Source organism: Euleptes europaea, chromosome 2 (assembly GCF_029931775.1).
Source record: "Euleptes europaea isolate rEulEur1 chromosome 2, rEulEur1.hap1, whole genome shotgun sequence".
NCBI classification, from domain to species: Eukaryota; Metazoa; Chordata; class Lepidosauria; order Squamata; family Sphaerodactylidae; genus Euleptes; species Euleptes europaea.
The window spans coordinates 32,246,814-32,258,997 of record NC_079313.1 but is presented as its reverse complement, the minus strand read 5'-3'; positions in this window follow the sequence as shown (position 1 = coordinate 32,258,997).

Sequence of the window (12,184 nt, the reverse complement as noted above, 5' to 3'; positions counted from 1 at the left end):
CAGGCTCCTCCCCAAAAACCTCCCACTGGTGGCAAAGAGGGACCTGTCAACCCTACTGAATAGCTATCATAACTCACATCTGCTAGGGTTGCCAATTATGGGATGGGAAATTCCTGACAATTTGGGGGTAGAGCCTGGATAGGGCTGAGTTTGGGGAGGGGAGGAACCTCAGCAGGGTATAATACCATACAGTCCACCCACCAAAGCAGACATTTTCTCCAGGGGAACTGATCATAGTATTGTGGGGATCAGTTGTAATTCCCGGAGATCTCCAGTCTCCACCTGGAGGTTGGCAACCCTCCCAGGATGAGGGGAATTCTATTCACGGGGGGGGGTGGGGGTTGGAGTCAGGCAATTAATGTGATTTATAGAGGTCTATAAAATTATTCACTATATGGAGAGAGTGGACAGGGAGAAGCTTTTCTCCCTCTCATAATATAGAATGTAGGTTAATCTGCTGAAGCTGGAGGGTGAAGAAGAAGAGTTGGTTTTTATATGCCGACTTTCTCTACCACTTAAGGAAGAATCAAACTGACTTACAATCACCTTCCCTTCCCCTCCCCACAACAAACACCCTGTGAGGCAGGTGGGGCTGAGAGAGCTCTAAGAGAGCTGTGACTAGCCCAGGTCACCCAGCTGGCTTTGTGTGTAGGAGTGAGAGATTCAAAACAGATAAAAGGAAGTATTTCTTCACACAACACATAGTTAAATTGAGGAACTCCCTGCCCCAGGATGTGGTGATGGCTGCCAACTTGGAGGGCTTTAAGAGGGGAGTGGACATGTTCATGGAGGATAGGGCTATCCATGGCTACTAGTCATGATGCTTACCTATTCTCTCTAGCATCACAGGAACATGCCTATTATATTCGGTGCTATGGAACACAGGCAGGATGCTGCTGAAGTTGTCTTGATTGTGGGCTTCCTAGAGGCAACTGGTTGGCCACCGTGTGAACTGACTGCTGAACTTGATGGGCCTTGATCTGATCCATCATGGCTTTTCTTATGTTCTTATGCTTTCATGCAATATTAGATTCATCCGAGGTGGGGGTGTGAGTTGGGGGGAGAGAAAGGAACCTTCATCTGGGACATGTGGTGGCTCTCAGCAGCCTTGCTCCTAAATTTGTCCAGTGCTTTATGGTGCACTTGTAAACATAGTTACAGCTTTCTAAGTCAATTGAAACCATTTCTCAAGATTGCATTGTTAGTAATTGTAGCACACTAGCTCTTTTCATCGTTCACTTGCAGTGCCTTGCTCTAAGGCAGGAATATTTCATTGACCAGGCAGTCCCATCAGCAATACCACACCAAGATAACACTCCAGACTAGACTGGACTAGGGTTGCCAGGTAGGGCAGGGAACTGGGGGCGGGGGGCAGCTTTTAGTGACAGTGTGATTTCATTTCTGGGGAAAACCTGATAGTAACATCACCCCTTTCTAGGAATTGGTGGAAACTCTGTGGTAAAACCATAGTGTTTTTGGAGATTTCTAGGGAGGACTGATACCACTTCTGAGTTTTCCCTGGAAATAGCATCACACTGTCACTGATGGCCATTTTTTAAAATGCCCCCCCCCCACTGGCCATTGTAGTTCCAGCTGGCACATAGCAACTCTAGTTTAGACTCCATAGATAATTAATATCTATGAATATAATAACTGTAAAATCAGATTGAGTGGAACATACCCAGTATAAGGTCAGTTTTTGAGAAGTACATGTCTGAGAAACAGCATTGCGTGCTTAACCTCCATTTTCAAGCTTGGTATTAATGTATGTTTCACATCCTGTGCCTCCAGTTTAACCACAGAATACTTAGCAACCACTTCTACATTTCGAATTCCTCGTTTTACTTTGCCATTTTCTCACATATTTCTGCAGCTTCTTAAGACATACAAAATGTACCAAGAAGACCCATATACTCAAGTCTCTTAGCACCGTCTTTTTTCTTTTCTTTTTTCTTTATAGTTTTGAGTGGGCCTTTTATACCCCAGCTGAACCCTGACCTCCACCTCTATTTTGAACAATGAGCCAGGCCTCCTGGCTCACTTTCAATAATTCAGTTTTAAAAACTCAGATGGATCTTCCTTCCTTTCAATAAAACTAGGAACTGGTGCCCCGTTTTTCAAGACAAGTTAGGTAACTGGATAAACTCTGGCTGAATCGAGGGTAAGGATTTCAAAACTTTATGGAAGCGGGAAGCAGGTCCAGAACAATTGTGCCCTCTCTCTAAGGATGCCTGCCAACCTCCAGGTGGTGGCTGGACATCTCCTGCTTTACAACTGATTTCCAGCTGATAGAGATCAGTTCCCCTGGGGAAAATTGTTGCTTTGGCAATTGGACTCTATGGCATTGAAGTCCCTTCCCTCCCCAAACCCTGCCCTCCTCAAGCTCTGCCCCAAAAACCTGCCGCCAGCTGCGAAGAGGGACCTGGCAACCCTACCTCCCCGCATGTTGAGTGAACATTAGGTGAGGGAGATAAGAGGTCATCTGTATTGATCTTATGTGAAAAGGGGACAAAGATTTACTTGAATGTTGGCCTTCTCCCATATGAACCTCTCTGACTTTTTTTTTTTTTTTTTGTATCTGGGCCTTTTCAGGAACGATGTCCAGTGGAATTCCTTCCCTATACAGTTCTGTGAGGCACCAACATGTTTATCATTTAGGCATCAAGTTGAAACTTATTCAGGCTTGTAATGGTTGGATCATACCTCTTACTTGACCCAATGTTTGCTATTTTATTAGCTGCTGCTCATCTGTTTACACTTGCCTTACTCCTAGGGACAGCATGAGGGGAAATTTGGAGCTTTGCATTATGAGGAAGGAATTAGAGAAAGTAGTCTCCCCCGTTCCATTAGTGTAACATTTCCATAGAGCTGAGGCCAAGGAGAGGAAGGTAAATCCCTATCTAGGGCTGGGAAATTCCTGGAGATTTGGCGGGTGGAGACTGGGGAGGACAGGGTTTGGGGAGGGGAGAGACCTCAGGGGTGTAATGCCATAAAGTTTCCAAAGGAGTCTTCCCCCCCCCCAAAATCTCTGATCTCTGGGAACTGATCTCTGGAGAGGCGCTCTAGATGGATGTCTGAATGTCACAACATGTTAGATAGGCGTAGGGTTGCCAACCTCAAGATAGAGCCTGGAGATCTTCTAGATTTAGAACTGAGATCAGTTCTAAATCTAGAAGATCTCCAGGCTCTATCTTGAGGTTGGCAACCCTATGCCTATCTAACATGTTGTGACATTCAGACATCCAGCTAGAGCGCCTGGTAATGCCTGCCCTTCCTGTTTGCCCCAAAACTTGGTATCCTGGAGAGTATTCCCATTTTCTCAGCCTCTAATTTCGTCGAACGAAGCCAACCTAATTTCAATAACCTTTTCTGAGTAACTGTGATCCTTGAATCATTATAGCAACTGCCCTTTGCTTGTATCCTCTTATATCGTTAGTAGACCAAGTTGCTGTCTCATCATTTCACTTAATAAAAGCCATACCAGAGTTGACTGGGGAAAAAGGGGGAAACATATGTTAATCAATTCATCCCTGAATGTGTGGCTCTAACAGATTAAAGCAGCATTGCCTGTTCACTTTGCTTCCTACCCATTTGTGGCTTTCCACGAAGGAAAAGTTGGTTTAGATAAGGGTTTTTAAAAACACTTGTCCAGGTGGTGATAGCATTTCACCTCTTCATTTGTCTCAATTCAGAAGCGATCTTACTGAGAAATGGCCCATAACTTTAAAAAAGAGAGAAAGGAATTCTCTATTTCCACATATGCAACATCAGTTATATGGTTTAACATTGATTTCTTGTCAACGTTTTGGAGGTTAAGTGAAAAGTAAATGATGCCCTTTCAGACTGGTGCTCAGGGAGAGTATATTCTGAAATGTGTGTATTATCTTAGAACCAATCTCACTCACCGAGGGAGGATGTTAAGTACACAACCAGAAGGCTGGTCTGTCAGATGCAAGATGGCGGGGGGGGGGGGGACTGAGTGTGTGAGTCCTTTTGCCATACCCTCAAAACGGCAACCTTTACATATAAGACTAGCATGTCAGCAAGAGATCTAGCCTGAATGTACAAAAGGTTTTCCACACAAGGAAACATTTAAACATGTATTCCCCCCTTCCCAGTTCTAAGCAATTCACTATATGATTTTACAGACCCAGGTGATTCCAAATTGTCAGTTTGGAATACTCAAAAGACTCACAATTCTCAGGTTTTCAGGAAGGAAGCTTCTTCTGTATGCCTTCGCTCTTTTTTATGGCAGTAGGGTTGCCAACCAGGTATTAGCTGGAGATCTTCCGCTATTACAACTGATCTCCAGCCGATAGAGATCAGTTCACCTGGAGAAAATGGCCACTTTGGCAATTGGACTCTATGGCATTGAAGTCCCTCCCCAAACCCTGCTCTCCAACCAGTCCAACATAAATAAAACCCTGCTCTCCAGGATACCAAGTTTTGGGGCAAACAGGAAGGGCAGGCATTACCAGGCGCTCTGGACTGGTTGGGCGCCATCTTGTTTTCCTATCAGATTGTTAGCCATGGCCCTGCAAGATCTGAGCAAGGCTGTTAAGGGTAGTACTGTTTGGAGGACATTGATTCATAGGGTCGCCATGAGTTGGAAGCGACTTGACAGCACTTATCACACACACACAATATATAGACCTGGCTCTACTTCCACACGTACGTTTTATTTATGTTGGACTGGTTGGGCGCCATCTTGTTTTCCTATCAGATTGTTAGCTCAGAGCCCTTGATTGTTCTCCTACTGAGCATATACACAGTAAGCAGATATGTCTGCTTCTTTTCCTTTGTTCTGGTACCTGCATTGCTTATTTATGAACAGGAGAAGCCCGCAGATACTTCTGTTCAGATCTGAATATACCAACGGCTTTCTTTCCTTTCCTTTGTGGCGGGGGAGAAGGGGTGCGGCAAAAAATTTACTTTACGCCAAGATAGAAAATCTCCTGTGCACATGGCAGTGTATAAGCTGAAGGTAACTAGGACAGAATGAAGCTCTCTTGGGAACAACAGTTTCTCTGTGTCTTCACCCGTCACCTCCTACATTCCACTCTGCCTTTTAGATTGGGATGCAATTATCAGGTAGACACTGGTGTTATATGGAAACGAAGGCTCCACACTGATTTGGCATTAGCTGCCTTTCTTTCCCATAGGTGACTGTGGAATGTGTGTATTATCTTTCAGTCCTATTATTGTATGGCGATTACTAAGTTGGGTCTCACTGCAGAAATTCACCATCATTGCATGCAGATGATTCAAATGAATACAAATTATGTATGTTGTCATGATGCAGGCAAATTCATTTAAAATTACCCTTGCAATTAAAAATGAAGTGAAATTTCATCCTACATGTTCTGTGCATTTTCTACTGGATTGGAGATAGGCAGTTGTTTTTTGTTAAGTCAAAGGCAGTTGGAAAAAAGAAATGACCCACTTGTGTTTATATTTATTTTATTTTCACTGCTACAAACAGATTTTGCAGATGTTAGTATTTCAAAATCATTCAAACTGTTTTGACCTGCGGTAACAGTGAAACAAAAGAGATGGGTGAATACCATGGGAAGTGAAACCTTGGTCAAAACATTACTTTCTTAAAAACTACTTTTGCGCTTCAACCTTAATAAGGAAAACCACTGGCATGGAGAAGGGAGATTGATGATGTAAACTGCTTTAAAATATGACATCGAGTTGCAACCAACTCATGGTGACCCCATCCACAGGACATGCAGGGCAAGAGACAAACAGAGGTGGTTTACCATTGTCTGCCTCTGTGTAGCAACCTCAGTCTTGTTTGGTGGTTCCCATCCAAGTACAAATTGTGCCCGATCCTGTTTAGCTTCCAGGCTCTAATGAGCTCAGGTAAGCTGGGCTATTCACACTGCCAAAAAGCATGGTACAATATCTAAATAATTTTAAAAGTTAAACTACGGAAGTCTACTGAAGCGACAGCACAACCCTAAACAGTCACACCCTTCTAAATCCATTAAAGCCCATGGGCTTAGAATGGCATTCTGCTTAGAATGGCATTGTTAAACTGGGGGAAATTTATGTTCTGGTTGCAGATAAGGTGAGATAGGCCTGTGGGGAAACTAGGGATTTCTCCCTAGAGCAAATTTATTTCCGCAGAGAGATAATCATTTGCCTACCTGTTGGGGAACAAAATGGACTGCTGTTGTAAAACATGATCAGGGTATGGAGATGTATGGCATGTGCAGTGTAGGTTGATAGGGGGAAACTGGGGTTCACCTTCCCACATGGGACAAGTCTCCTAAATGGACAGGGAGAGGCTTCCTGCCAACTGAAGACAGGAAGGAAGTAAAAGGTTGAAACTGTGGTTCAGCTTCTCTTCATGAGCACCTGGCTTAGATTACTTGCTCACACCTAGACACATTAAACTTAGACACATTAAACTCTCATGCACAGGAGAAGGGCTGGAATAGTTTTGAAACTCTGCCCCTTGCTCAGAGGCAACCTTTCCCAGGGTTGCCCAAGTCACTGGTAACACGGGAGGCTGGGTTTTAACTTGGGGTGGTGGCACAGTGAAGAGGGACATGCTTTACATGCTCATGCACATGCAACATTCATGTAAGCACACATAGACCCAGGGCGGGTTTATGACACATGGCACCTTACATATGTCACACAGAGCCCTTCTTTAGGGGCACCAGCCCCCACATGTGATAAAGCCCAGTGCAAAAGTTTTTTTTTAGGGGTATCTAGAAGGAGAATTGGTCGGTCATGAACTCTTTTCTTCACACAAATGGGCACCCCCATCCTGAGAGCATGCTGGCCATAATGTAACACCTAGTTTAACCAAAAACAACAGCACGGATGCTCAAATATTAACTATCAAATTACAACTATATTTGAAAGCGAGACTTCTGAACAGTACACAAATGCTATCCATAAACTACAATCTACAATCTAACATGAGCACTAAATAGCCAATATGGACAAGGACACAGTACAAACAGAGTGCAGGAATTCATCAAACAAGAACCACTATACAAAACTACAATATATTGCTACCACAATGAACAATATACAGAACTGCAATGGGTTAATCCCACAAAAAGACATTCAGACGCTGCATGCAGCAAAGTAAGTGGAAGTCTATATCCCTTTAAAAATCCAGAGAAAGAATACAGTGGGGTAAGTGAATCCAGCAGAATCCATCAGGGGTAAGAAACCCCGCAAGAGCAAGATGTGGCAAGGTGAACCAAATTCAGCAAAGCCTATTGGGGGTAAGAACCCCAGCAATAGCAAGTATGTGAATTCTGGATATTTGCACATTTTGTATAGCCTTCTTCAGCTTGCAATTTGTATTTTCAGTAGTTCACATCCAATCTTGCACGTAAACATTCATTGCTGTCCCTTCTGGAGCGAGTGGCACAAGGGCACAGCCAACCGCTGCCTGCCAATGCAGCCATGGTCTCCGGACAACACACCATTCCCTCCCACAGGTGGAGCACTGGAAGACAGGGAGGAAAGACCCACCAATGCTGCAACTCCCAGACAGCCACCTAAGCCATATCTTTTCTACGCCACCATACCTTTGAGATACGTTGGTGTAATTCTTAGTTGGTTTCCGAAACCCTTTCATTTTGGGGCTCAGGATTGCACAGAAAATATGAGGTAAGAAATTAAATTAGATTACTCCATTGTCCCTCTTCAAAGTGAAATGAGAAGAATGATTTCATTAAGGTTAAAAGAGCTTAGCCAGAATCCCCATGTCCCTGTCCCTCAAATCCATAGCCCCTTTTCTGTTCAGATCTTTCCTTCATAATATACAGGTTTTGCTCCAGTGCTCTTATCTTGCATTCCTGACATCCATTCCAACCAGGAACTTTTCGCCTTGGTTCTCAGATGAAAAGAAGAAAATCACCAGTTATAATAAGATACTTGAACTCTGAACAACAGATAATAAAAGTAGCTCAAATGTCACTCATCCTTATGTCTCACAAGGTGAATGACTACCAAAACCAAAGGTCAGCAGGCATTGATCACTTCTCATACATGACTAAATGTCATTTTTTTGGAGGAAGAGATTGTAGTTACATCCTGTAATGCATCAGGACCTATGTTCCAAGCTACTGCTGTTAGGGACAGTGTCAGACAGTCTCTTCCCATTATCTCGTGTTGACTTCAGCCATGATCTCTCTGTTCCTGAATTATAAAATAGGAACCATTTTCTGGCTGTATCTGACCCAACAGGGCTATTCTTATATTCTTAAGAAATAAGCATTCAAGGTTCTTATCATCCATACATTTCAGCTACTCCTGGGACACATTAGAATCTGCGAGCACCCCATGCTTATCATTGCTGAAAATCACATACGATAATGCTCTGATCAAGCAATAAGATGTTCAGTGGGTTTCCCATAGGCACCGAGGCTTGTCTTTGTGTACTTTGTTGCTGGATTGGAATGTCTACTTTTAATTTAGAAGTGATATAGGTTAATATCTTATTTTCAAGAGGAGCCCCATGGTGCAGAGTGGTGAGATGCAGTACTGCAGTCAAAAGCTTTGCTCACGACCTGAGTTCGATTCCAACGGAAGTTGGTTTCAGGTAGCTGGCTCAAGGTTGACTCAGCCTTCCATCCTTCCAAAGTCGGTCAAATGAGTACCCAGCTTGCCTGGGTAAAGTGTAGACGACAGGGGAAGGCAATGGCAAACCACCCCGTAAACATAGTCTGCCTAGTAAACGTTGGGATGTGACGTCACCCCATGGGTCAGTAATGACTTGGTTCTTGCACAGGGACTACCTTTACCTTATTTTCAAGTTGCAAAAATATAATGGGGCACAATATTTCAAAATATGACTTTAGCTTGCAGCCTGATTCCATCTTTACTAAGAAGTAAGTCCCTTGATTTCAAATTAATGTTGCAGGATTGTAGTCTGAATTCCATAGGTAACAATGGAATATTCATGTAGGTGTGAAGCTAATCGGTAACATCAATTTCCATCTTGCTTACTTGACAAGACTGTGCCCATGTTCAATAAATATATCTTTACTCAAACCTTACTTGTAAGCATTTTCTGAGCATGTGAAATCTTTGTATACTTTAATTTCCTGTCCCCTTCCAGGGTGACATGTATAGGTACTAATCTCTTTTTATCCTTAGATTAGGCTAAAAGATAGAAAAAAAGGTAAAATATGATGATTGGCCCAAGGTTACCTGATTGATAGTACAATCCTGAATGGTGTTGCACTCTTCTAAATCCCTTAAAGTCAATGGTCTTAAATGTGTGTACTTTTCTTAGGATTGCACTGTGAATGAGTATTCAAGTATAGGTCTCTGTGATTGTCAGGCTGTTATCTCAGTTTCTATGTTGCCTCTGTTCCTTTGCTGAACCGTCCAGACCTCAAGGACAGCTCCACATACCAAAGCCTGGGAAAGTGTGCTCTGTTTAGGCTTTGGTGATGCTTTGTAATCCCCCGCCGTTTTCAAGCCTTATATTGCCAACTAGCTAGCAAGACACTCATAGCTGTCATTTTATCTTCTGTGCACTGTATTGCCTATTTGACCAGTAAAAGCCATCTGCTTGGATTCTAAATGTCTCTGTGGTGATTTCTGGTTCTTTGGGTCAAGAGCTCACATTATGACAGCTATCTCCTTCATCACCCTTTTCATCAGTCAGGCTGGAGCCCAGGAGGGTTCGCCTGCCACTCGGATGGGAGCTAAGACAAAGCTCTCCGAGTGAGTTTACCGTGCCTGGAGCCCCGTGTGGCTCGCCTGCCGCTCGGATGGGAGCTACGACAGAGCTCTCCGAGTGAGCTCGGTCCCGGTGGATCTGTTCCCCGGAGCAGGAGCTCTGGAAGGGTCTCCTCCTTGATACCTTCCTTTGGGGACGCCCTAGACTACGTTCATTGGGCAGAAGTGGAACGTAGCCGCCTGACTGGACTTGTAAGGGCGTAGCGTGGAGGCCAGCGCCCGCCACGACCTCCTAGTGTCAGATTGTCTAGTGGAGGATGCTCAACTGGCCCGGTTGTGCGGAGCCGGGTTAAAAGTACTGGCAAAACGGATGGTTGCGCTCCTCCACGGAATGACCTCAACCACCGCTTCAATGGCCGGGATTGCTAAGCTGTCAACCCCTGTCTTTGGCGTCAACGCAGCGACCTTAGCGGTTCAGGTCCTGCCGCAACTGGATCTTCCGGATCAAGCCGGCTCTATGTCGGCATGGGAGCAGGAAGCTCTGCCACTAGTGACCACGACCCTGACCACCAAACTTGAAACGGATCAAGTTTTAGCGGATCGTAAGGGAACCAAAGAGGACTTGCACTATGAGGAAACTCTCTGGACTGCAAACTTCCGAATCAGCCAGCCCCGTCGCTTAGGTGATGCGGGCAAGGATATGTTTTTGCTCCGACAGCACAATCGGGAACACATAGACCGGGTGGCCCACTTGCAGGGTCAAATGCACGTTTTGCTTCACGACAACGACTGCTTGCAGCAGATACAAGCCGACCCGGATGGCTCGGCCCCAGCTCCACAACCAGGGTCTCCGGATCAGGCTCAACCGCAGCAACCTGCGGCACCTCTGGGCGGAACGCCCATGTTGCCAGTAACTCTAGCAATGCCTGTGGCACCAGGGGACCCCAGAGCTCCCGTCCTGCCACCCCCAGGAAGTCCAGGGGTCCCGTTGCTTGGATCTACACCAGCACCCGTACTACCTCCAGTTCCATGGAGACTACCCAAACTGAAGATCTCTTTTGCCGGCTCGGCAGAGATACTACCTTGTCAGCGACCCAAGGTGAGGGGAGACCAAAAGCCTCCCCCCGAAGTCTCCGTTCCCTGCCCGCAGAGATCAGCACGGCCCCCTCGAGATCGCGAATCCCGATTCCAAAGGGGAGCTTGTCTCGTTTGCGGCGCGATGAACCACTTTGTTTCAGCATGTCCTCAACGCCTGGAACTCCCTCGACCGAATGCATTGCCCCGAGCTCGGGGACGACCTCAACGCAGAGGCACCGCGGCCACCCGCAGTACAGCACTGGGACGGCCCACATCCTCTGCACTTCCTACTTCTGCAGACCCCTCCGGGTCCTGGATTACAAGTGCCCCATTGGGGGACAATTCTCCGTCTTCGGACAGGGATCCTCCCTGGGATACCCTAGCATTAACCCTGGACTCGCTTCCTGACCTCTCGCAAAACCGGGGAAGGTCTCAACGCGGAGGCGCCGCGGCCGTCCGCAGTATAACGCCAGGTCGGGGACGACCTCAACGCAGAGGCACCGCGGCCACCCGCAGTACAGCACCGGGTTGGCCCACACCCTCTGCACTTTCTACTTCCGCAGACCCCTCCGGGTCCTGGATTACAAGTGCCCCAGTGGGGGACAATTCTTCGTCTTCGGACAGGGATCTTTCCTGGGATACCCCAGCGTTAACCCTGGACTCGCTTCCTGACCTCTCACAAAACCGGGGAAGGTCTCAACGCGGAGGCGCTGTGACCGCCCGCAGTACAACGCCAGGTCGGTTCACACCCTCTGCACTTCTGTTCAGAGACTCTCCCGATCTTCCTGTTTCTACAGACCCCTCCGGGTCTCGGATTATAAGTGCCCCAGTGGGGGACCATTCTCCATCTTCGCACAGGGATCATCTCCAGGATACCCCAGTGCTAAACCTGGACTCGCCTCTTGACCTGTCTAATAACCGGTCACAGTCTGCGGTGAATGGAACGTCCCCGCAGACCCCCGCAGTTTCTCCTGTAAAACCTACGAAACCGACGAAGGTGAAAGAAGTAGAAAGTACGGTGTATGTGGACGCAGTGTTACAACACTATAAAGGGGGCCCCCAACTGCCTGTCAAGGCACTTATTGACTCCGGTTGCGCTCGCACTCTCATCAATGAAGCCACATTTGCAGCACTCAAAGCCAAGTCCGAGGCTTTACCAGCCCCCGTCCATTTTGCCCAAATGGATGGGAGCCATTTCAAAGGGGGCCCAGTTGATCATCGCACTATAGGGGTGGCGATGGGAATTGGCTCCCACTGGGAGCAAATAGACTTTACCATAGCCCCTATCCGATTTGGTCCTGGGAATTAACTGGATTAAAGGTCATAGTCCCAGTATAGACTGGGACACGAACACGATCTCCTTTGCCAGCCCCAAATGCGACCAGCACCGACAGCAAGTTGCGGTGCTGTCTCCACCCGCTTCGGCATTAATCTCCGAAGT